Below are 27785 nucleotides of genomic sequence, written 5' to 3'. Positions count from 1 at the left end.
TGAGTCATCAATGTTGTGTATCCTAAGTAATTCTTAGGACGCTTGCTTTCCCTGAAAGTGTCACGGGGAGCTGCATTCTCCTCTGCATCCTACAATGTACTTCGAAGCCATGTCGACCTCTTCTTGGATTTTGGAACAACGACCCAGGTGGGTCCACAAGTCCATGTCGCCCTTCTGGCTCTTCTTGATGATCTAGAGGATGTTCCACAGGTACAAAAGGCCTTGTACCTACATCCTTGGTAGCCTTGATCCAAATTGGATCCTAGAACACTCTCTAAGTTTTCATGAACTCTTTAAAATTCATGCCAAAGATTAAAAGTCTTATAAAGATCAAGCTTATCGGAGATATCCTTTTGACTAGAATGTTGATTTGGGGCCAGACTCTGGGGATGAAACAACAATCACAGCCACAGGTATAAAAGGTAAAAATTATGAAGCATCTACTAGTAATTCTGCACAATCTACTGATAATGAAGAAAATGAGAGGAAAAGACATGAGCTTTTTCATATTAGAGTTATTTCCAAGCATCAAAAGATTGATACTTTGTTTGATAGTGGCTCCCAAGTAAACTTAATTTCTGAAGCAATTGTAAAAAATCTGGGATTACTAACCACACCTCACAAGAAGCTATATCCATTGGGATGGTTATGTGATAATCATAAAGCAAAGCTACAAGTGACTAGACAATGTAAACTTAGGTTTTCTTTTGGGTCAGCATTTGTAGATGAGGTTGAGTTAGATATTGTTCCTTTGGATATATGTGGAATTGTTTTAGGAAGACCTTACTTGTATGATAGAAAAGCCATTTTCTATAGAGCTGAAAAAAAGTATCAACTCGTTAAAGATGGAATTGAATATATTGTAAGAGCTCATAAACTCAAGAATAATTATAATCTCATAAACTCAGGGCAAATGAAAAGAATTGTGAATTCGTGCTGATGGTTGTAAAGGAAAAGAAACCTGATAAAACCAATGTATTTGAGGGTTGTAATGCTAAACAGCAAGCTGATTTAGAAAAAGTTGTTTCAGAATATGATATACCATTTCAAAAACCTAAAGGTCTGCCACCCAAAAAGGAAATAGTACATGATATTAATTTGCAGCAAGATGCTCCATTGCCTAACATCGGAATGTACAGGTTGTTTGCTTTAGAGAATGAAGAAATCAAGAAGCGGGTACAGGAGCTGCTCGAGAAATGGTTCATAAGACCTAGCACATCACCATGTGGGTCTCCAATTGTCTTGGTGAGAAAGAAAGATGGCTCATGGAGAATGTGCATTGATTACCGAGCACTGAATATGATAACGATCAAAAACCGTTATCCCCTTCCTCGCATAAATGATCTATTAGATCAATTGAAAGAAGTTGTTTACTTTTCCAAGTTGGACTTGCATAGTGGCTACCATTAGGTCAAAGTTGCAAAGCAAGATGCATGGAAAACTGCTTTCAAAACAAAGCAGGGATTGTATGAGTGGTTAGTTATGCCTTTTGGCTTAACTAATGCTCCTGCTACTTTCATGAGAGTAATGAATGATGTACTCAGGCCTTTTATTGATGATTTTGTCATTGTATATCTAGATGACATTCTTATATTTAGTAAAACATGGGAAGAACATTTGAAGCATGTAAAGCAGACTCTAGATGTTTTGAAAAGAGAAAATCTTTAAGTTAAGTTATCAAAATGTGAATTTGGCAAAATATCTTTGAATTATTTGGGTTATGTGAATTGAAGATAGATCCCTCTAAGGTTGCAGTCATTGTAAACTGACCTAAACCCAAATCTGCTACAGAAGTTAGAAGCTTCCTAAGAGCAGCACAGTATTGGAGAAAGTTTATTTCTAACTTTTCCTTGATTGCAGCTCCCTTACATGCTTTAACAAGATTGAACAAGGTGTTTCAGTGGGGAGGCAAACAGCAGAAAGCCTTCAACACCTTGAAAGAAAATATTAGTACAGCACCAGTACTAGCACTGCCCGATCTTCAAAGACCCTTTGAGATTGAAACGGATGCCAGTGATTATGCCATGGGAGCAGTGTTGATGCAGCACGATAAACCCATATGTTATCATTCTGAGGCATTTAATTCTGCAGTAGTTAATTATCCCACATATGATAAAGAATTGTATGCATTAGTACAGAGTGTGAAAAAGTGGAAACATTATCGAGCAAAGAGACAGTTATACATACTGATCATCAACCACTTCAATATTTACACTCACAAACTAAGTAGCAACAATCAAGACACTATAGGTGGATGGGTTTTCTACAACAGTTTCATCTTGTCATCAGATATAAAAAGGCATACACAATAAAGTTGTAGATATGTTGTCCAGACCAATCATAAGTGCATCTACCATGAAAGCTACATTGAACAGTATGCTCAAGATATAGACTTTAAAGATGTATATGCAACTTTAAGTAATGGCAAAAAGGTAGAAGAACTGGATTACTATATTAAGGACCAACTCTTGTATCATTTGGGAAAGCTATGCATCCTACAAACAGAGAGAATTAACATAACTAGGGAGGTACATACTTCCGTGATATCAAGTCATTTTGGTGTAAGTAAAACAGTTGCACAGCTGCAAAGATTTTGTTATTGGCCAAAAATGAGTGAAACAGTTTCTAGATATGTAAGAGGGTGTACCATGTGTGCTATAAGTAAGCCCAGCGATAGAAAACTAAGCTTGTACACTCCACTACCAGTTCTTTCTCATCCTTGGGAAAGTGTTTCCATGGACTTTGTTGGGGGACTGCCTAAATCTAGAAAAGGTCATGACTATTTATATGTTATTGTGGATAGATTCAGCAAAATGTGTATTTTAATACCTTGTAACAAACAGATTACAGTTGAACAAATAGCAAAGTTGTTCTTTTAGCATGTATGGGTTCATTTTGGATTACCCACTTCCATTGTATCTGATCGAGATTCCCGATTTGTTGGGAAATTTTGGTCAAGTCTGTGGGAATTGATGGACACCAGACTAAAGAAGAGCACAGCCTTTCATCCACAAACAGATGGCCAAACAGAGGTGGTCAATAGGACAGTGATCCAGTTGCTCAGAGGCTATTGCAGCAAGCATCCCAAGCTTTGGCATGAACATTTGTGTTATGTGCAACATGCTTACAACCGGGCTAAACATTCTTCAACACAGAGATCTCCTTTTGACACCTATTTTGGTTTCACACCAAGGTCTCCCTTGGATTTTGTCTTTGGTAAAGACATAGCGGTATATGTGGACAAGGCAACCAAGTTCATTGAACAAATCCAAGAAATTCACCAGGCAGTACAGGAACAGCTAGAAAAGAGCCAAGCCAAGTACAAGGCAAGGCGTGATAAGCATCAGATTGAGCATAGTTTCCAAGTTAGTGATCAAGTCTGGCTGTATATCAGCAAAGACAGAATGCAAGGTGAAGGTAAGAAGTTGAAGCCAATAAGATATGGACCTTTCAAGATACTTGAGAAAATCGGTGAGAATGCTTTTCGCCTTGATTTGCCAGCTTACATGTACATCTATTCAGTAGTTAATGCAGAAAGCTTGAGACTATCTGAACCTTCATTAATTGAAGATCACGAAGAGCAGAGTCAATTGCCTTCTATTGATGATCTGTTGCCTGAATATCTCAATGAATTGCAGGAAGATACTGTTCTGGACAAGAAGGTGAGAACTAAGCGCAAAGGGGATGTTGAGTACCTCAGGATTGGACTCAAAGGTTCAAAACCAAGTAGTGCAAGATGGATAGAAATTGGGCAAGCGAGGAAACTATATCCTCACTTGATTGATGCTTAAAAACCAACTTTTGGTGGTCCAAAAGCTTTTTCAGTGGGAAGACCGTGATCCAAATTGGATCCTAGAACACTCTCAAAGCTTTCATGAACTCTTTAAAAATCATGCCAAAGATTAAAAGTCTTATAAAGATCAAGCTTATCGGAGATATCCTCGTAACAGTTGCAGTTTGTGATTAGCACGGAGCAACAAGGACCGTCGACCCATGGTAACGCGCGCTATCGCAAACTAGCAAATCCAGAGGCCATTTCGAGAAACGGGGGTAGTTTCTGATATATCGCAGGGCAAACCCTTGAAAGAAGGAAAGGCCACAAGCACCCGGACCCGAAAAATCATAAAATGCAACAGATATCGTTCCGATTCCGTCAGAAGCAGGGTCCCACAAAAAAAACGACAGAATATCGGAAGGGCTTCGAGCAGTAAGCGGTTTCAACCGAGTCCCGCCCGATGCCATACAGTGATTGCCACGTGTCCGGCGAAAGAGAGAGAAAATCGCTCACATCGGACGGGTAAACATCATGTTACTTATCTGCCTGATGTAGATGATGACCGTAGGATTTGGAGGCTCCAGAACGACAGCGGAGACGCAATCCGATGGATGACTGGATTTGACGAGGTTAATAGGCAGAGTCGTATAGGATTTGAAGTCCAATACAGACGATGCGTTGGCAAAAGGTCGTGTTTCGCAGGCATTCTTGGAGTTAACAGAAAAAATGGTCGTTTCAAACATGTCCAAGAGAACTGACACTCACCCGTTAGGAAATAGGTGGCCACCTCCCTGTGAGGCGTTATACAGTGGCTGATTACGCAAGACAGAGGGATTCGAACGGACAAAGGCAGGGGAACCAGAAAGCTGGGAAGCAGAAACGAACAGTCAAAAAACAGATTGGCTTTAAAGCCACAAACTGACAGAGAAAGCAGAGGGCAGAAAGCTAAGAGCAGAGAATAGAGAGAAGAAGCCGAGCTGACCTGCAGAAGCAAAGGCAGCATCGAGCCAGAGTTAAGACAGAGACAGAGAGATTCAGAGAGTCAGTGAACTCCAGAGAAGGCTTAAGAGGTTCAAGCACACTCCTCTGCAATGCCTATCATGTATGAGTCTCAGATTGGGCTCATACTATTGTGCCCAATAGAGGTCGAGAGTCAGTAAGGAGAGTTTGTGTACTCCAGAGACTTGGGGGATCCAAGTACAGTCTTGTTGATTTATATCTGTTATGTGAGACTCAAATTGAGCTCACCGTTGTAGAAACTCTGCTTTGAAAACATAATAGAGAGGCCACCACTGAAGGCTGGACCGGGAGACATAGCCCAGGAGTATTGGGTGAACTCCTTATTAAACTTGTTGTGTTCATATGTTTGTCTATTATGTTTTCTTTCACTGCTTCATTGCCTATGTATTTCGCAATCTTATCGATCCGTTGCATAAAATAACATAGGCACATCCATGCACGTGAGTCTATAATACCTTATTTAATTGTCTTAGATCAATTACAGATCAAGCCTCCTATTCCTCATCACTAGTATCCAAGTGATATCCTTTAGACTTCTAGAAGGCAATATCCTCATCAAAAGTAACTTCCCGACTGATCTCAAACTGTCGTTGTCTTGGAACATAAATTTTGTAAGCCTTTGATGTCTCATTGTATCCAACAAGTGTTTCCCTCTTTCCAGAATGCTCTAGCTTCGTCCTCTTCTCCTTGGAAACATGAATGTAGACAGGACAACCAAAGATCCTCAAATGCCCGACCTCTGGTTTCTCACATATGAAGACTTCTTTAGGAGTCTTATCCCCCAATGTGAGGACTTTTGTTCTGGACATTAATGTTTCCTTTGATAACTCTCCCCATAAGAACATAGGTTAGTCTTGATCATGAATCATTGCTTTAGCAGCTTCCATAATAGTTCTATTCTTCCTTTCAGCAACCCCATTCTATTGATGGTTGTAAGGGACTATCAACTCCCTCTTAATCCTAGCTTCCTTACAAAAGGCAATGAGTTCATTGGGGGTATATATCTGACCTCAGTACTTTAATCTTCTTCCCTATAAAGTTCTCCACTTGATCTTTGAATTCTTGAACACTGTTAAAGACCTCATCCTTGATCTTCAAGAAGTAAATCCATGTCTTCCGAGAGATGTTATCAATGAAGGTCACATACTACAAAAAACCACCCAAGGATGACACTGACAATGGTCCACACACACTTGAATGTATTAGATCCAAAATTCCTTTAGATATGTTATCAGTGCTTGGAAAGGGTCCTTTGACTTTCTTGCCAAGTGCACTACCTTTGCAAATTCCTTCATGCTCTACTTGGATTTCTAGAATACATGTAACCATCTTCTTTAATGTTGGTAAAGCCTTGTGTAGTATCCTAGGATAATTTTTTAGCCTAGGGTTTCAAGCATTTGGGGTTTCAACAAAAAAAAATCTTAATTATTAATAAACCATCAATTCATTCACTACCACATTATGCCAAGTGCCATCACATATTTGTCACACAATATCAACGTTAATGCCACTATAAAATTCAATAACCCGATAAAGAGTTCCAAGTATCACAGCTAAATCCAATAATTTGGATTCCACTTGTACACAGCTAGTACCTTGGTAACATTTGATGAAAATGCTAGAAATACCCTAAAATGTAGAACTGATAGAGGATGTGATTGTTTAAAAACTATGAAAGTCCTCTTAACACCTTCGTAGCATGCCTCAGGATCGACCTCTGCTAAGTGTATCCAATGTTGTGTCAAAAACTTCGGACTTTAGAAAAAAATAGCTCGTCCTAGCCTCAGATTATCCAAAAGGTTTCTGACTTCGCTTGGGATATTACGGCTAACTTAAGAGACCCCGCAAATCTACTTCAAAACTCGGTTGCCTGCTCGGATGAGTTTCAGACTTCATACAGTTAGTCTCGGCTACTACATGAATCTGCCTCAGATAATAGCCCAATAAAATTCAGTCTTTTACTCATGCTCCAGTGGATTTAATAATCACCGAGAAGGTATTCATCCACAGTGTGGCTTTCGAAGAACTGATATCTTCCCCCAAAAATGTTATGACCCTTAACGGTCCAATGGACCCCACCACACTTAAATCCAAATCAAAAAATAGATTAAAGTTCAAAGTGAACATGATACCACATTTAAATCAAATAGACCAAAATTCAAAAGTGAACACGATAGCGTGCCTTTGGCAACTACTCAGACAACTAATCCTAGTGAAATCGTCTACTCAAGTCACCTAAATTCTACACGTACCTCAGATATTAATTTGTGGAGTCCTTTTGCCTGACGTTAGGGCATCGATACGTGAAACGCTTCAGGACTGTATCCAACTTCGAACTGCTCCCTCTGTTACAAGATCCAAATTTTTGCGTCATTATAGGGGACACTTCGCATTATTCGCAGGATTGTATAGGAAGGCATGCTTCCACAGGAAATGTATTTCAGACTTACCAGAACTGGCAGAATTATTTTATGAATCTCTCTTGAATTCGAGATTCAAGTTACCCTATTCTTGTCCTCTAAGAAATCACAGGATTGATCTGTTGTCCACAACTTATGACACCGAATTGCACTGCTATAGAAAACAATCCCTTGTAGAGCTTCTTTAGACCTCAGAACCTTTGCTCTGTCTAGAATATCAACTTCAAGGAATGACGCGTAGCCTCAAATGTTTTCCTTAGGATTGTGATTCTGATCTAGAGGCTACTCTTGGAAGATTCATCCAGATTTAAGAAGTTTACCTTGCTTGACCACCAGACTATGTTGCTCCTTAGATGATAGATACCTTGTGCCCGAATAAATAGAGAAATAGGAAAAATGAAGAGAAATTAGGTTTATCAACTAGGGTGGAATTTTCACCACCCAAAATTGGCAGGAGAGAAAAGGGGTCTTAAAAGAAAAAATATAGAGATGATCCAATCCAGTGATGATTTCAAATGAACTCAATCCTCCCATATTTATAAATTTCCTAGAGGGGTCTCTTCTTCTAAATTGATTGAGTAAACTTTACTTCAAGCCCCAACTTTGGGTTTCTTTGCCCAACTGCCCCAAAATTCGCCCCACATTGGGAATTTTGGGGTTTTTTCCCCTTTATGGAGGACTATAGCCTACAGGGACCAATAGGCTATTTCATCCTTCACTCGTTCTCAATTTGAAGAAGACATTACACCTTGTAATGAATGTGACCATATCTATGGTGCCATAATTTGCATAGATCGATGTTGTCATGTACCAAGGCATGAATTGATCGTCCTAGAAGTCTATACAAGCCTCCTCCTCGAACACCAATCACTTTAGCAATATCAAAGCTAGAGTTCTTCTTATGTACAAGAACTTGTCCATGAACAAAAGCAACTCTATATCCTTTGACTTCCAAGGAGGAGGTAGAAAGCAAATTCTTTTTCAAACCAAGTACATACAAAATATCATTTATAAAAATGTTACCTCCTAGCTCCAGTTGGAAAGATGTTGAGTCAATGCCTTTGACTACATACTTCTTGTTGTCTACAAGCTCCACTTTCTGTGAGGATTTCTTTTCTACCAATTCAGTGAGACTGTCACGGTTACCTGTCATATGTCTAGAGGCACCACTGTCCACTAACCAAATATCATTGTGATCTACAATAGAACCTCTAAGAGCGTAATAGAATAAATAATTATCATCATTAGTATTGTCATTCCTTGAATTCTTCTTATGTTCATTATTAATGTCTGCAGTTGAAGCATGTCGCTTGCCCATCCTCTTCCTATTGTTCTTTCTTTAGGGTACTTGTCCTTATAGTGACCAAACATGTGGCAACAAAAACATTAAACCTTTGACATGTCCTTCTTTCCTTAAGGAGCAGGTCTTCCTGCATTCCTTTTTTTAAATTCTCCAAAATTTCTTCTTTCTCTGCCATTCTTAGAATGGGCCGCAAATGCTTGAGATCACCATCTTGAGGTCTATGAACCTTCCCTTTTGATACTATAGAGGAGATTCTTCTTCAGTGCATGAGGTCCATAGCTGGTCAAATTTTGGAATTTTTATTCTACCACAAATGCTAGATGCAAACGAATCCCATGAATCAAGTAGACCATTAAGAGTTGTAGTCACAAGTTTTGCTTCTTCAATGTTTTCTCCAATAGCCTTGAGTTTATCTCTCAATTGAGAGATCCTCATGAAGTAGGAAGCAACCATATCATCACTAGGCATTTTCACATCATGAAGTTGGTTCCCCAAGCTCATTTCCTAACCAATGTTATTGATGGTGTACAATCCCACTAGAGCATCGTATATCTGCTTTGAAGTATCCAACCCTCAAACATATGGAATCAAGTGTTCTCTAATGGATTCAATAAGAATCCTCTTGGTTGTGATTTCAGACTTCATGTACCTTGCTTTTCCTTCATTATCCTATGTTTTAGTAACCTTGTCTTTCACATACTCCATAACACCATTCTCTTCTAGAATGAGATCAATCCTTGTCTTCCAAGCCCTGAAATTTGTAGCACCTTCCAGCTTATTCTCTGCCTTAGTAGATGAGCCCATGGTCAAAGATCTGGTCGCAGAAGTATGTGTTTCCAAATGTGTTCTAAATGTCCTTTCCTTCACCAAAGCTCTGATCCCATGTTGATTTTACAAGTGCAATAAAGATGAGCACAAATTTCTTCCACAGATAATTACTTCCAACGATAGTATTCTTACTTCAGATCATTAAGCAATTATACTTCATAAAATTTCAACCATAAATACAATAAGATAGTAGAGATCACAATAAAATAAATAGGCACAAGAGACAAAGACTTTTACCTTGGGAAAAAGACAACAATTCTTAGGAGAATTGTCCAATTCCACAAAATGTACAATCTGAAAATCCCAGTCAAACTTGGTCAAACTGACCAATCAAATTGGCTAAGTCAAACCTAGTCAAAAGAGAGAATTTGTCTTAAACCAAACAAATCTGGTCAAGCTGGCCGAATTTCTGCCTCTACAACTCTTGTTCAACTGTGGTCAAAAGGTTGAATTTCGGCCCTGCAACTTCTTCAAAAGATTCAGTCAAACTGCCTCGGTTGACATGCGGTCAATGTTGGTCAAACAGGTTTGGTCAACTTCAAAACTCTGCCTAGAATTTCGGTCAACATTCCAATCAAAAGATGTCATCTAATGCCCAAAATCTTCGTCCAACAAGCCTTGGTCAACGCAGGTCAAACGCAGCCCAAATATCCTTTAGTCAATGTTGGTCAACAAGTTAAACTTCAATTCAGATCAATGTTGCGAACATCGCGTTCAGGATAAAATCAGCAAGGGTCCAGAAAAAGAAAATATCGTAAAAGTCAGGAAAAAATCAGTAAAAATCGGCAAAACATCAACAAAATTGAAAAAATACAAAAATATTCATTTTTTTCAATTGTTTTAATGTCTAAAGCATCCACAACATAAAATAAATGCATTGACACATAAATATTAAATATGGAAAGAAAACTAATATATAAGATGTTGATTTTGGGTAGCATCGGATGTGCTCTAGCCACAAAAATTGGTGGAGAGGCTAAAGCACATGAGATCTCCAAGACCCAAAAATGGTTTGGGTAGAATCTAACCGGTTTGAAAGATATTAAAATAATTAATATTTTTAATGGAGTCCCTAAGTCTAAACTTAGGGAAAATAAAATATTAATGTGAATTAATATAAACTTGAGTTAGAATGGTCCAAAAGTCATGGATCATGTCAAATCTAATCTTAGCCGTTGATTAGGAACTTAATCTCAGCCGTTGACAGACCAACAAGAAAAGTATAAGAAGAGGCTTGAGGGTCAGTTGGAAAACACACTGAGGGAGACCAGTCAGTTCAATTTCTAGAGCGGGGTTCGCTGAGAAATTCAAACTAGTGGTCTGGAGAGCAGCAAGAGGCAGTAAGTACGGAGCAGAGAGTCAGGATCAGGAACAAAAGACCAGCGCAGAGGCAAGAGAGGCAGACGGTGAGGTAGTAGGAGACTGCGCAGTCACTAGAGGGCCTGCATGGGTGACACAGAGAGGCCCAGGATATGTTTCAGTCACTAGAAAACCATGTTTCAAACTCAATTTCTTTGGAAGATTTATCCCCACATAAGAATGGTTCCAAGGTTTATTGTCTCCACCAAAAAAATAATGATAATAAATTCCACTGAACTTTTAAAAAATGAAGTTTACCCTTTTTTCGAAGTCCTTTCAGCCTTCACCAACAGCCAGACTGCTTTGCCTTTTCCTCTACTCAGAGTGTTCCACAATTTTACTCGTTCACAAGCATACCTGACCCCATTGTTATGCCTTTATCATTGCTCCCAGTGCTCCATGGTTGTGCCCCTTCACGTTTTGTCATTCTGCTGCTAGGGACTCATACGTCTGGCTTTTCCACTGTCGATTCAATTTGCAAGACTCTGTTGCCACTTCCACCAGCTCAACTGCCCGACCACAGCTCTACCAACTACAGCTCTCCAGTAGTTTTCCTCTGTGCAAACTCCTCCAATACGAACGTGCAGACTTTTTTTCAAGTTGCTCAGGGTCTCCCTCCACATGATGGCCCCACAGAACAAGCTCGGGTTCCCTCTTTGCATGGCTCAGATGTTAGTGGCTAGGGTTCACTCTGCTGCTCCTCTTTCTCTAACCGCTGTTTTTTTTTCAGCATGAACAGTCTCAGCCCTTCCTCAGACCAATGCTCTAATACCACTTGTTGGTTTTCAAAGTTTGTATAATCATTTACAGCAAGGAAAGAATGACAAAAAAACAGACAAAATTTTACGTGGTAAACCCTGACAATTTATCAGGGAAACCTCCACAGCGCAAGGTAAAGTATTTTATTAATCAAGAGGAATTTACAATTAGGCTTACACATCTTCAACTCTCAAGCTTCAGTATAAATGAAGTAGGCACCATTACAAAAATTATCATCAGTTTCCCATTAATCTAACCATCTTTACCTCGGTAAATTTTGGTTTGTACATTTTCTTTTAATTAAGTTGTTGTCATATTTTAACAATTACTGTTGAATGACCAATGTGGCTAGAACCAGACAACAACCAGTAAAACCGACCAATCTTCGAGGTTTTCAGTCAGAATTGGCCCCCCAAACAGGAAATTACCAGTTCTGGTCCTAAAGTGCTCTGAAACAGTCAAAACCGTTCAGTTCAAGACAGAACTGGTTACAGCCAGCCAGTTTAACTGAATTTGTACCGATGCAATTCCCAAAATCCACGAATTAAATTTAAAACACAAAAAATGTAAAATCCCACAACTACCCTAAAACGTCATTTTGATCTATTTAATGACAGCCCCCTTCTATCATCAATGCACTTATCCTGGATTACTTGCAACCACTTCCACCACCACAGGGTATGGATACTGGTGTTGAACATGCAAGGGCATTGAGTCAAGATGGCAAGCATACCCATGCAAAGAATGTAGAGGATCTAGTTTCTGATGATAATTTGTAGTTTGATATTGACATAGGCTATAGTATGATTCTTTTTGGACTCTGCAAAGTATTTTAGTTCAAATGTGTATTCAGTGAAGAGCCATTTTATTATATACATGAAAAAACTTTGCATATTTGGTATCTAATGGTTTGGATTTTCATGTACTTCACATAAGACATTGTTTTATAAAAATTTCAATATCTTATATAGTTTCTTGTCAATTAATCAATTCTGAGCCAATCCCAATTCCAGCGTTTGCAATTGACCAGCTCAGTCACTTGTCCAGTGCTGCTAACATTGGTTGAACCTCCACTGCTGTTATAATTAAATCTACTGATGCTATACTAAATCTGTCCTCACAGTGATATTAGTTCATTGTTGACACAGTGTTGGGTCCGTGACAGTTTTAGGAACATAACAGTCCTATAAGAGCACTTTCTTGGCCTGGTGGGCATACCCTAGTGATGGTAGATGATCTAGGCAGTTCTTCACAACATATCATAATTTGCAGAAAATGATCGCATGCTATACTACTTGCAGAAATTAAATTAGAACATACCTGAACAGTGAAAATTTTAACAGCAACAAACCAATAAGCACATACAAATACTTTTTTTCACCATGGAGAAAACCTCGAACAAGGGAAAAAACTCCAGCATTAAACACATCGTTCTATTATCCTCACAGGAGATTGTAAGTCCCTTAACACACTGTCCAAACAGAAACTGTTGGGTTTTTTAATAAGCCAAACAATTACATTGCAAAGACTTCTTGGCCACCACTATGCTTTGGCTCTATTGCTTAGATTATTAAGCAAACAGAGAGTAGTAAGAATTCTCTTCAACTTTCTTCAGACACTGCCTAGAACATGCAGGCCCCCTTCTATTTTGTGTTTTTGCTCTTTTATAGAACTTTTCTGGGACTAGATCAAATATGATCAAAGATATCAACCTTGACAAAATCAACCCATTGAGGGCCTTGTTTAATAAATCTATTACAGGGAGATCACTATCCTTTTGACTTTAAATGTCCCTAATCAACTCTCCACTGCATAAGTAATTTGTCTCTTTCAAAGCACAGTCAACGTTGTCACTCAAGACATATCAATGAACACTGCATAAATTGACTACGTCAACAATGGACAATCAGTGGAAGGCCCGAAAAACACCCTTTCACATACTTAAACAGTTTCTTGGATTCTTGGCTTTTGAGCCTGCACATTTAGTCATTTTTCATGCCCATCCACATACTTAGCCAACTTCATCTTCTTGTCCCTTTCAAACCCAGAGTTAGCACTTGTCCATTTCAAATCACATATCCTATTTTTGGAGACTTTTGATCCCACAAAATCTTAATTACGAAGAAACTGGAAGCACATAGCTTCTAGCCTGTCCTCCAAGTTCTCTACCACGTCCTATCTGAAGGTACTCCTCCTCTGATTATTGTTGATCAGCTTCTTACCCAAAGTTGTTGCTGCAAGAGAAGCTTGATTATCCCCTTTGTGTGCCTTGATGAGGTCGGCAGGTCACACCACCATTGACCAGGCAATATTTGTTTTCTCATCTGCAAACGAATGTATCTCTCTCCCACAGATAAGGGCAGCTTCCAAACATCACATCCTGCCTCATTGACAAAAACAATATTTATTGCAAATCTATGTTGCAAGAAACATGGACAGCACCCTAATACCAACTGCATTTCGATACAAAAAACTTAAAATGTGGCTAAAACACGCCTAAAACATGTTCCAGTCGGGCTGACAGGTGCTTCACATTTTTAAATGCATTTCAGGCAACATACACTGTTTTTTAGCGCCGATGCGGGTTTCAGCATTTATATGGTGTGTGGAGCACCATATAAAATGCTTTTGTGGCCTATTTTTGGAATAGGACCCACTAAAATTCATTTTTATGCTTAGATACCTAACACGACTAACCCACCCCCCAACCTGTCACGTTTTAATGTGTCGGACACAACACAAGCATGACACATGCTAGTCATGTGTCCTATTCACAGGATACGTGCCCTAATCGTGTCCTGAAATTCAGACACATGTCCAGTGCAAAAGCAACCCATGGCCCATTAAAACCGAGTTTCTGCCTCATTCTAACTCATTTCAGTCATAGGTTTGGAGCTCTCAAGTTTTTGGAGTGCAGATAAGGACAATTAAGTAGTCTTATAATGGAGTCCAACTGCTGGGAAGTGGATTTATCCACCATTTTTCATGATCTTTTCCTACAACAATATGTTTTTCCCTTCACATCACAGAAATCATGGCTCAATCATCAAGTGCAGCTGGAAGAGGGCAAAGGAAAGGGAGGAATGCCCCCACTGAGGTTGTCCCCCTTCTTCTATTTTCATTAGGGTTTGCTAGTGTTCCATCTACTGGAAGTGGGGCTGTAACAATAACTTCAAATGCTGAACAAAGCATTGTTTTAGCAAAGACAGCAGGCTCAAGAACAAAAGTATCCATTGTGGAAGCATGTGATGAGACATCATGGGCCCAGGAGCAGGTTAAATGGAGGAGGGAATGTTCTTTGGACATGTAGTCATTGCTATAGTCAATTCAAGAGCATATACTTCCAAGTTAAAGGCCATTTGTTGGGCACATTTTGTGGAATTGATGCATGTCTAGGAGTGAGTGCATCCAACCAATGGTGGCAGCAACATTTAGGAAAACCAGGAACAAGGACCCTCTTCCAAAATTGAGGAAATCATCTAGCAATTATCCATTTGGGAGTGGGAGTGCAGTTCAAGCAACCAAAAAGAGGGCAATCAATCTAACAGACAAAATATTTCAGCAAAAGAGACAAGATGAGATTGATATTACTGCTAGGTTTTTTTCTACCTCAACTCATCTTATTTAATGTTGCATAGTCACCTTTTGTTTATTGAGATGTTTTAAGCTCTAACTCAAGGAGCTTCAACAGTGTATGTGCCTCATGGTTCAGAGAAGCTTATAACCACATTGTTGGTTAAGGCAGAGAAGCAAGTGGATAAAATGCTAGAGCCTATTAAATCATCGTGGCCATCATCTAGGGTTAATTAGTGTTTCGGATTGATGGACAGATGCAACATGCCACCAACTCATCAATTTCATGGTGTCTTCCTTGAAAAAACCAATCTTCTTGAAAGTGATGGATGCTATTGGAAAATACAAGTATGGACAATATATGGGTGAGTTGTTCATTAACGTTATTAAAGATGTAAGTTTTGATTCTTGTGTGCAAATTACTATAAATAATGCACCTATTTGCAAAGTTGTTGGCATGATTGTGGAAGCTAAATATCCACAAATATTTGTGACAACCTTGCATTGTTCATTCTTTGAATTTAGCACTTAAATCTATTGCTTCCAATATGGCATGGATTAGTAGTCTTATTGAGGATGAATGTCATATCTACAATTTTTTTACAAAACCATACTAATGCCCTCACAATTTATAGAGTACACAATCTATCATCGTTGAATATTGCAGATACATGGTTTGCCTCCCCATTCATCATGCTAAAGAGGTTGAGGGGGGTCAAGACCGCTCTTGGGTCCATTATAATTTCAGAATTTTGGCCTTTAGAAAGAAAGATCAAGCAACTTCAGAAAAGGTCCAGGACACAGTGCTAGATGATGGTTGGTAGGAGAGGGTAGGTCTTACCAACAAGATCACGGACCCTATCATCTCTTTGCCGCAATTTGCAGACATGGAGCAGCCCATCCGAGGAGAGGTTTATGAGGGTTGGGATTCCATGGTTGAGTTTGTGAAGACCATTATTTTATAGAATGAGTGCCCTAAATATTGGACATCAGTACAAACTTTTTTCATCACCATATAGTATATTCTTGTCAATGGGTGAGATAAGAAAATTGCACACCTTTGAATTTCTTGGATCACTCATTGAATCCCAAATACTAAAGCAATGATTAGCTCAATGTGGACCTTCGCACAGATACCCTCCTCACATGGGTGGTGGGATTTCACAAGGAAGGAATGACACATTTAGAAGGATATATCAAGATAGAGCATCCCTTGATGAGGCAAAGGAAGCCCTCATAGATTTTTCCACTAGCACTTGGAGATTTGGAGGCTATGATGTGCATAGAGATAAGAGGTTAAGAAGCCCTATGCTTGGTGGGAAACTCATGGGGCAACACGCCCTCTTCCACAAAAGTTGGCTATGAGGATCCTCACTCAAGTTACTGCATCCTCTTGTTGCGAAAGGAATCGGAGCACATATGGGAATTTGTATAGTTTCAAGAAGAGTGGGCTTGAGTAATCCACGGAAAAGGAAATGGTGTATATGCACACCAACCATCATCTTATTTACAAGCAAAGGGAGGAGTGATTAAAGGGGAAGACAAATATGTGGGATGTGTTTCCTAATGATATGGGTTTGGACAGCAATGTTGAGTTGGCATTGGCCAACTTGGATTTTAATGAACTAGTGCTAGAGTCGGTCGCTTTTGATGATGTTAATCATTTTAAACAGTTATCCTCCACACCAGTAGATGCAAAGATTGGATTGGATATAGAAGAGGAGGATGTGGAGGAGAGGGCAGTGGCATTCACACTAATTTTAATGATAATGACATGAAGGATTACTAACAATCAAGAGCTAACAACTATGATATTCTTCAATCTTGATCTATGGTTCTAGTAGCTACCCGGATTGTATTTGCCATTGGCATTCCCACCTATAGTAGCAGTGAATAATAGGGTTAGTATCTATGTAATACATTTTGATTTTGATGAAATAATGAGAAAATTGCAGTTTATGGTTTTAATTTCTTGTGTGTTTGTCAATTTATCATCATTGATGTATCACTAGTTGTGATTCAATTTCTATCATCATGATGTAAATGCTTTAGTTTGTAGATTTCATCTTTGTGTAAATTGATTTTGATGATGAAGACATGGAGGATTACTGACAATCATCAAGGATTACCATCTTGATCTATAGTTCTAGTATCTACCCTATTTCGTATTTGCCATTAGCATTCCCACTTATAGCAACAGTGACCCAGTGAGTCAGTATCTATGTAATACATTTTGATTTTGATGACTTAATGAGAAAACTACAGTTTGTGGTTATGATTTCTTGTGTGTTTGTCAATTTATCATCATCGTTGTAGTACTAGTATGATTGAATTTGTATCATCATCATGTAAATGTTCTAAGGGATGACACAATTTAGGTACAAGGCTCTAGCAATGAAGAAGAGGCAATTCACTTCCCTTAGAGAGGCCAAGTTAGGCACACTAGACCTAGGGTTTGATTAATGGCATGGAAAGTGGAATGACCCAAAGTCAATGTACTAAGAAAAGGTTTCCAACAATGTATTCTAGCAAAGACAATGGCACATGAAACCTTCAAAAAGCCCTCAAGTTGAAGCTTGACCAAACTAAGGTTTCTCCTAAGGAAAAATAGCTAAGGCAAGAGAAATTATGAAGGAAAACGGATAGATTAGCCACCAAGAAGAATGATTTTGAGGCAACCACTTCTACTCTTGTTGTTGAATCCTTCCAAGACCAGAGATCTCTCTTCTAGACCAATTCACACTAAGCCCTACATGAGATCACTTATTCTTGAGAGGGCCGAAATGGAGAAAAGAGGAAGGACAAAATTTAATTTATGGATAAAATTTGACTTGATCACAAACTAGACAAGGCTAGTGCCTAATCGTTGGGTTTGTGGAGTCTATGGAAGCTTAAGATTGGCTAATCCTTGCAAAGGAGTAAGGATATTTTGATGCCCTAGAAACAAAATCCTAACTATTACCTTTGTGAGGGACCAATATTCACTTGGGAGAGCTAATTGAAAGATTCACCAAGGGTATTGTCATTCACATATTATACATGAGTAATGCATGCAATGATGAGATCTATCTTGTATACAAATTATCTTCAATATCAATGGTGCAATAGAAAAACCCTAGATCATCAATACATTCCACACACTAGACATAAAATCGTAAATCCATCAATAATAAAGTTGACTTACAAGATAACATGCATGTATAATCCTTTCATTAATCCAAGATAACTTCTCCAAAGACAAGAATATAGCTCCAATAGAAAAAATGTTCCATAGATCACATCTCTCCAAAGATATATGAGGAGGATGAGGTCTAACATTAGCCTAAAGCCCCTACTAAGAATTTAAATCACAACAAAACCCTTAGGCTACAAGTCAACCCACTAACTTTTGACAATAAATGCAAGACAAGCCCACACATGTGAGCCGCTAGGCTTCCAAAGCTAACGTCGTACATCAACGAAGCTCCAAATGCCTAGCGTTGGTGCTACAAGGTGCCAAGTGTGATGTAGTAGTATGTAAAAATCATGATTTGAGGGTTGGCCCTCAAATCGACCTCAATAGCTCTTTGTGGTCCCAAAATCTGGCTGGGGCACCACAAAGGGGTCTCCAACTACTCGTAATTGCCATCTTTGCTCCAGCGTTAAGGTCTTTCTAGGTGCGACTAGCCCTCCCAAGTCTCTGAAGGCGAGACCATCCTCATCTAGGCTCTGAATCAGCTGCCATCCCTCATATGGTGCTAAGGCTAACTTGGGGGCATGCTAAGTTCAAGTGTGTCATCCTGAAGAATCATCAAATTTAGTGCAAAGTGGCAGAACGTCTTGGGCACAGGAGGTCCCCGGGGTCATATGTGATGTGCTACTATTGCTAGGAAGCCCAAGGCTCTCAACACTTCACCTGTTAGTGCCAATATACTTCTCTAATGGCCTGGGTACCTGTGGGTAAGGTGCCCAAGACATGGGTTGTTGAACCACCTAACAATCACAACATAGATTCTAGTGAAAGCAACCAATCATTAGGGACAATAATCATTATTGCACCTAAATTAACCAAGCTTGAATGTAATGGGCTACTTCATACTTCAAATAAAGATTCCCTTCCAAAATTAGAACCTTGAACTCGTAATAATGTTTCCTCCCTAGGTAGGAGTGGCTAAAGGACAACTCTATTAGGTGTTTCCAGCCCCTAAGGGGAAGTAACATTTCCTAGTTCACTCTTTAATTGATAGGTGTTGGTGAATAATAATGATGGTACAAAGGGAAGAAGACTTCATGGCCAAGTGCCATGGTCAAAGGGATCTGCATCCTGAGTGTATAGATGTGAGGAGGGAGCAATCGTGGATGCATGAATTACCAACTGAGCCTTTGTTTTTCCACCCCTCTTGTGCACCTTTTAATTTTGCTTTATTTTTCTTGGTATTACTGCTCATAGCTCAAGGGTTAGAGCTTGCTTTGAATGATATAGAAATTATATTACCCCTTAATGATGATTCAATTTATCACTCATCGGGGTTGGGACATCCAAGAGTTCCTTTTTATGATGTAATGGAGCAACATGTGCTCAAGAACTGGATGATAGCCATAAGGAGTGAGGTAGAGCTCATGTTAGGCTTTTGCCCATGTGCTAATTTGTAGTCCCAACCATCTTTTGCATTTTGATAATTTTCCTTTCAATTTTTTTTTGTGGCCATGATATGCTTTTTCTGTTTCTTTTAGCTACATTAACCTCCCAAGGAAAAGTTCTAGGCCTTACAAGTATGTGGATGTATGAGTGCCAAATCCCAGAAAACCAATGGTCTGTTGAACCCGAAGAATGGATTTGAGATAAGGGCTTGTAATGTATGATGGAAAGTGGTAAGTATGGCGTAGGAAGAGATGGAACTACGTTATCTCAATCATGACTTCCCAAGTAGTGCCCCTCTTATACCCATTGGGCCATTAGGGGAGGTCCCATTAGACTAGGATCAAAGATTAACCCCCTATTTAAGGTGAGAGAACAAGATCACGATCAAAAAGCATCCTTCCAGGTCACCCCATAATCCATATCAAATGCCCAAATACAAACAAGAAAAAGCACCCAATTGCAAAATGAATAAAATACCTTTTGATCAAAAGCCCACCTTCATTCATGTGCTCTTTCCAGATGGGCGAGAAGCATATGACTAATGCAGGTGGCAAACATATAATAGCACGTCATCAGCTAGTGGTGGTTGTTAGGGGCTACATGGCTGGCCAGTTTGTTGTGAAGAATAGGAGAAAAGTTTTCTCCTATAGGATTACCCATTTTGGTGGGTAACAAATCCTATTCCCATGGTCGTTGTGTCTCGTGTCGAATACTCATATTTTTGTATCCTCCATGTCTTGTGTCATTGTGTCAAGTGAATTAGTTTTTAAGTGATTAAAAATTAATTTCTTTAGTGACTATGTTTTAATAATATTTTTTAGAGATCTCTAGAAGCCTCTATAAATAAATAAATAAAGTTTTTTTAAATCATAATGTTAAAACTTAAATGCTTTCTTTCAAAGTTTCAATATAATTTTCTAAAATAGCACATTATATCAACATATATATATATATATATATATATATATATATATATATATATATATATATCTTATTCTCTCATTTGCTAATTTTTGAGGGGTCATTTGAAGCACATTTATGTTTCCCCATATCATGCAACTTAGTTGCAAATTTAATATTATAGAGGCTTAAAATCCTTGTAACAAATTATTTTCTCACCAACCTAATGAATATGGCTAGGGATTCTCATATGTTTCCAATCCAAGTTTGTTAACTTAACTAAATGATTCGGATTTATGAAGGGAATGAAATGAAGTATGTATTTATAACAAAAACACAAAGATATAGTAAAACTGGACTTTTATTAATAAATGGAATATGCTAAAACTGTGAATAATGTGGAGTGAAACAAACTCGCTCGAATGGTGGTAGCTTATCTCTGAGAAGAGATGTGATGGCTACGCGTATTTACCAGAGCGCATTACAATTAGGCCAAAAGGCCCTTTCTAACACAAAGCAACACTAAGGAAACCCTAAACATCCAAAAACATAACCCTAGGATATGAAACACCAAAAGGTTTGTGGCCCTAATGGCATTAGTTGGTACATCAAATTCTCGAGGTCATAACTTTTGCATACAATCTTCGCCTGGCACATTGGGTAGCCCGTTGGAAAGATCTAGTCAAGAAGTACACATTCTAACTGAGCCCAGGCTATGCTTAAGCTATTTCCTGGGTCGCAACCACATCAAAAAAACATCCTTTAGGGCCTCAAAACGACCCCAAAAGTTCATGACCCAAAAAACTGTAGAAAAACTACCAAGATTAAGAAATGTGCTTCCGAACCAATGGCATATGTGGGTGGTCATCGATATCCACCTGAATCAATCCTTCCCCCTTTGGAAGTAATGGTCTCCATTGCATTGAGGGCCCCCATCAGATGGGGAAAATTCTGCTGAACGGCCCTCGATAAGCCACTTGCCTTGGTGCAGGAGTTGCCCTACTTTAACAACCCGATAAAGCTAGATCCTCTATTGGCGAGCGTCTTTAATTAGTGTGTCCATGATTTGACCAATGGTTGTTTGTTCTATGCAATCGGGATTGAGCTCTGTCGGTTTCAAAGTACAGATCTTAATTTGTGGAAAATAACTGCAAGAAACACTAGTTACAGAAACTAAATTAGAACATACCTGGAAATTTTAACAGCTGCAAAAATATAAGCACAAACAGATCCTTAATATCCTGAAGAAAATCTCAAACAAGAAAAAAAACTCCAACATTAAATGCATCGTTTTATTACTCTCACAAGACACTTAGAAAGTACAAATCCCTGAATACATTGTCCAAACAGAGATTGTTGTATTTTAATGAGCCAAACAATTACACTACAAAAGCTCCCGGGTCATTGAACCTATTATTGACCACATGGTGCTGAGGAAGAATTATCTTCCACCGTCTTCAAAAATACAATAGACGGTACACTGCCCACTTCTGTTTTCTCTGTCTGTTCTTTTATAGAGCTTTTGAGAGGCTTGGTCAAATATGATCAAAAGTATCAAACTACATTATTAAGAACCTTGTTAAATAAAACTATTAAAGACAAATCACTAACTAACTATTACAGTTGTGCGAATTTCAGGCGCTAGGTGAGTAATGTCATTTGATCTCAACCACACAAGTGGAAAGCTGAATTTAATTAATGCTGAAATTAAATTCAGACAATAGCATCAATCACAAAATAACTAGAAATTAAATAGAGGAAGCATAAAAAATAATTTCATGCACACACAACTAATTACTCCTTCAAATCAGCTTTTCATTCCTTTAAAAAACTTACAAGGAAACCTCCACACACTGCCCAAAAAACAGCACTGCATGGTTACCAAAATCACCTCCAACATGAGCTTTTAGAGGCTGCTTGCACCGACTGTATGGTGTATGTATGGCACTGCGGAACAGATTCTGTGTGATTATACAGATCCGTGTGTTCTTGTCTGTATGACTGTACAGAACTGTTCCATATACCATATGGGACTGCGTACTGCCCAGAAACATCTCTTTCCTAGTTTCCTGCACTCTCCCTCTCTCTGTCACTCAACCTGCTCAACTGCTCATGTCTGTGAGAAAGCCTCTACCTTGCCCTGTCTGTAAGGGGAGGGATATTACACTGTCTTTATACTTTTAGAGGAGATCCTGTTTTCAAGATTTCTCCTAGTCTAATTCATGCATGAGATACAATTTTAGTCCTTTTAATGGCCCATCTGCATAATTAACCAAATTCGTCTTCTTATCCCTTTTGGAACCAGACTTGGCACTTGATCCAATTCAGATCAGTAGCCTTCCCCAGATGCAAAGAATCAATACACTCCCCTGGATGCAAAGAAACTACAAGAGAGGTCAAGCATTTTTTATCTGTAACTGATTGATATCTAGTTTATGGTAATCTTAGAGAAGAATCTTTTGAATATATAAGCTTTTTGGATTATATCCATCTATATGAGGAAGATGAAAAATAGTGGTTCTTGGACCCCGAGGGTTCTACAGTACAAACTACTGCAGATATTATATCGATGCCAATCACTTCCAAGAACAATAAGATTATGCAGGACAGTGATGACTACTCCCATATTGAAGATTAATTATGTAAATCTAGTGTAGGAAAAAGCAGCTTCAGAGCCGGTAAGTTGTGGTCTCTATCATCTCTCTGAAATGAATGACAGGGGATAACAAAAATATTTGCTCAACCACAAGATAATTATGCTTCCAAGTGATTTTTAGCTACTTCAGCTATGTGAAAGAATGCCTAAAATCTGAAGCGAGACAAGCAAAGAATGAGGATTACTATATACAAATGGCAAAGATAAATGATAATCCACCATGCAAAGAAGAAGTCTTTGTGGTACAAGATCATTTCTGTTGCAAAAAGACTTAGGTCCTTAAACTTTTTTTTGAAATTGCAGTTGTATAGGAAATTATTGGATTGTTATTTCTTCCAGCAAGCAAAAAACTCATATAACAGGTTTCACGGAACAAACAGCTCTTCATGACAAATGCCCTCAGTCACTCATTAAGGTGCTCTGTCAGTGTAGAAGTGAAGAGAGTAGCAGGTTCCCTGTCTGAGGTTGTAACTTTGCTAATAGTGAGTGTCACTTGATGCACCATGCTTGAAAGAATGACATAACTTACTATTTTGTATTACCTCTAGAAAACATGCCACATACAAAACTTGAGTAGTACAAGAGGTCCCACAACTTGGTCGAGGCAGAAATTCGTAAAGCCCAATTGATTTTTTAAATCCAGATAAAAGCAAAAATTGAAAAAATGTAGTCAGAGAACTATGTATGCATGCATAGGAGAGGAAGTATGTATAATTGTATCTTCTAATAATATTAAATATACATTGAATATTTTATTATAACAACTACTTGCGACCAGTTGCATGTTTGTGTGTCTATGCTGTGTAAATATTGCACACATATAAATGTGTGCCAATGACAAATAACGAAAACCATATAGTCATTTTTCCTATAAATATGTGCATGGCATTAATCGTTACACATATTAACTGTCTATAAATGTATTATAGAACAAGTAAGCAAGAGGGTGTGCTATGAGTACCAGAGTAAATAAATTTTATAAATAACAGATTGAATGGAATAGGAGACGTAGTGAGCATGTTGCTCCATTATTGTCGAGTATGCTAAATCAAATAGGCAGCCTATGAGCAAGCCACTCCATCACTCCAGGGTATGCTGAATAGAAATGAGACCGGTAGTGAGTATGCTAATCCATTATTCCTGGGTATGCTAGTAGACTAGTCCCACACTCTCAAGCTGTGAGGAACTTGTGCAAATATTTAAAACAGAAAAGGAGTAGACACTCACACACATGCATAAGGTGTATTTGCAGTGGTCCATGCCTATCTTGTAAATGTAATATAGATGATAGTTAAATCCAATATGCACATTACAGAACAGCCATTTTACTCGTGCTGTTGTATTGGTCTCTTCTGAGCCCCACAAATCATAACTGAACTGCTAAACCTTTTAAGTTGTTAAAAATCCAATATGTAATTTTGTAAATTCTCCTGGGCAGAAGAAACTTCAGGGCTTACATGGTGGCAGAATGTTTCTGGACATTAGTCACATTACGACTTCAATATACTTATTACTGTATATAGACAGCAGTCCTGCTTTGATTAGTACATGGGAAAAAGCTTTCATTTAATGTTGTTTCTAAAAATTTTAGATAGAAACACCAATTTCTGGTTTCAATCGACCTTAAAGACACTAATAATTAACCCTTCTATCTGATTCCTTCTAGATAAACTCTCTGTAGTATAATTTTTGGCCTGACTTTATGAATAATTCCAGGAAATGGGAGTATTTAGTGCAAACATATGTTATACTTTATCCAAATTCTCCCCTTAATTATAACCCCATAAGCAAGGACACGGTCTGCGACCTGCATATGGATCGCCAATACGACATAAAATATTCCTATTTGCATCGAATTCTGATGATAAAATGTGCGCCATTTATTAGCCCATATTTCCTGGACCATTTTCAGATCAGATTTTAAATGCATATCTATGCCCAGTTAGAAAATCACAATTCCTGGACTATTTTCAGATCAGAGTTTACGTGTATACCCATGCCTGAATTGTCGGCAATTAAATAATTGCCACTGTTAGATGCCATGGCTTCTTTTTGTCCTCCTCGATGGCCTCCTATGTTTAATTAAAGCCCGATTGGGTTGAATTCAACTGAGAGGCATTATTTCCTCATGTGAACTGAATCTCTTATTATGCACAGCATGAATACAGTTGGGACAGTATAATAGGTATTTCAAGGGGATTGAACTATCTATCCAGACCCAGAATTCAGACCTCCACCACATTTCACACGAATTGTAGACAAAGACTGCGACCGCAATAAAGCCTCACTTTTCACGAAAACCAGAATGAATCAACAAAAAACATGTATAACCATAGTCCTTGAGGTGATCGCTACTTACCACTCGCAATTCAGATGATGTAGCCTGATACTTCCCCTGTGCCTCTCCTGCTATTCACAATGCCGAAGCTTGCTTCGTTTACACAACTTTCATCGCATTGTTATAATTTTTTGTTTGACCGTTCCCAGGAGTCTTTGGCAGTTTAAGCTCATAACGCGGTTTACTGTTCCGTGTATTAATCAGAGACTAGTTGTAACTTGTGACATGTCTATCAATAGGTGAGGGGTAATTTCACCTGTTTTTATAATCAAAATAGTTTTTATAAATCAAATCATTTAAAAAATCATTTTAATTTTTAAAATTAAAGGTTAGGGTTTAATTTGGATTTTTCTATCTCCTTGAGATTAGCTGTATAAATATTTTGATCTCCTCCCAGTTACAATTTTAAACTTAACTCTTTATAATTTATTTATTTATCTTTTGCTTGCCATCTTAAGTATTAAAAAAAAATAGAAGAAATACATAAGGATAAAATAACAATTTTAAACTTAACTCTTTATAATTTATTTTATTTATCTTTTGCATGTCATTTTAAGTATTAAAAAATAGAAGAAATATATAAGTTAATTTTTTATTATTTTAATATAAATTATAAAAAAGTATTATTATATTTTTGGTAGGTGAGGTATTACGCATTTAATTTGTTTATTAGTTTGTTTTTAATTAAAAAATTCTGTTTATCTATAATTTAATATTAGAAATTCAATTTTCTGTATTTTTTATTATTATTTAAATTTATTTATTAAGTTATTGATTAAGGTTTTATTATAAGTTCTTTAGTAACTTCTATTTCTATTAGTTGTTCATTTTTTGTTTTTTGTTTTATTTCTTTTTTATTTAATTTTTTTATTTTCTTTTTTCTATTATTTATATTTTCATGAATTATAATTTTTTCTCCATATTTTCAATTTAAAATGACTTATTATTTTATTAAAAACATATTTAATAAATATATATATATAAATAACTCCAAACAGAGTATCTAAGTGGGGCTCAAAGATTCTTGCACCTCACATTACAAAAAAATTCAACAACATCATACAACAAGGGTTCCCCATAGATTGGGCAACTAGTCTCCCAATACCAGTTTTCAAGAGTGGTGACGTCAATAATCCCTCGAATTATAGGACCATAATGATAAATCCTTTGTTTGAAAAATTATTTGGAAGCCTGCTAAAAAATAAAATCAGCAAGTGGGCAGAAGAAAGAAATAAGCGTGCTAAAGGGCAAGCAGGTTTTAGACCTAAACATTCCACAGTTGATCATTATATAACTTTAAGGCACATCATTGAAAAAGTTTGGGAGAAAAAGGAAGAAGTATTTTGTTGCTTTGTTGATTTCAGAAAAGCATTTGACATGGTTCTTAGGGATAATCTTTGGCACATAATGGAAGATCTTGAGGTTCCTAAACATTTGAGAGCAGTTGTATATAGGCTGTATGAAGAGGTGAAAGTCAAAATTAGAACTTCAGCAAGCATTTCTGAAAGTTTTAGAAGCGATATCGGGGTCAAGCAAGGTTGCCCACTGTCTCCTACCTTTTTTGGTTTATATATTGACAACCTTGAGGAGTGGGTAAATTCGCAAGGGGTGATGGTATCTATTTGGGCAAGTTTGTTATAAAGCTTATTTTGTAAGCAGATGACCTTATTTTGATTGCTAAATCTTCTCTTGGTTTGCAAGTGATCCAGGTGGATATTGGTGGCCACCCTCCTATTCCACTTGGACCCCCAACATTGTCTCTTTTAATTTTTCAGTTTCCTTAATTGTAGCATGGTTTACTATTTTTGGTGGTTTTTCGGGTCTTGAACTTCCGGAATCGTTTTGAGGCCCTAAACTACACTTTGAGGGGAAATGGAGAGGCTAGAACACTCCCAAATGGGGTTCAATGTTCGTTTTAGGCCTACTCTTTGAGATCTTGAAAATGATGTATTATGATAGCCAAACGGAGATCGTATGCCAAAGTTACGACCCTGGGAAATTGATATACTAATTTACCCAAACAGGACCCACAATTTTGGCGTTTCATCTCCTAGGGTTAGGTTTCTGGATGTTTAGGGTTTTTCATTGTTTCTCAATAATAAATAGGCCTTGGGGCCTCATTGTAACAAAGATTTCAAAGGATGTAGTCGCCACATCTCTTCTCAGAGATAAGCTACCATCACCCGAGATAGTTTATTTCCATTCTATTTGTAAGCATATTTCACTATTCTGA

General features: G+C 37.9%; 1 protein-coding gene across 2 annotated transcripts in view; it reads right to left on the bottom strand.

Annotated features, from left to right (window-relative positions):
- Positions 1-25728, bottom strand: part of LOC149228193 (putative E3 ubiquitin-protein ligase XBOS34) — a 285882-nt gene extending 260154 nt beyond the window's left edge. The window contains exon 1 of one of the 2 annotated variants that reach the window (XM_089378092.1): positions 25574-25728. The gene's annotated coding sequence lies outside the window, so the exon portion shown is untranslated. The remainder of the gene's footprint in view (positions 1-25573) is intronic. The other variant, XM_089378093.1, reaches the window with a different exon arrangement.
- Positions 25729-27785: the final 2057 nt, after the last annotated feature.

Source organism: Pinus tabuliformis, chromosome J, assembly GCF_031772625.1.
Source record: "Pinus tabuliformis cultivar Carrire ecotype Pingquan chromosome J, CPIR1, whole genome shotgun sequence".
In the NCBI taxonomy this organism is placed as follows: domain Eukaryota; kingdom Viridiplantae; phylum Streptophyta; class Pinopsida; order Pinales; family Pinaceae; genus Pinus; species Pinus tabuliformis.
Note: the sequence above shows the minus strand (reverse complement) of the source record. Positions and strands in the feature narration are given on the sequence as shown.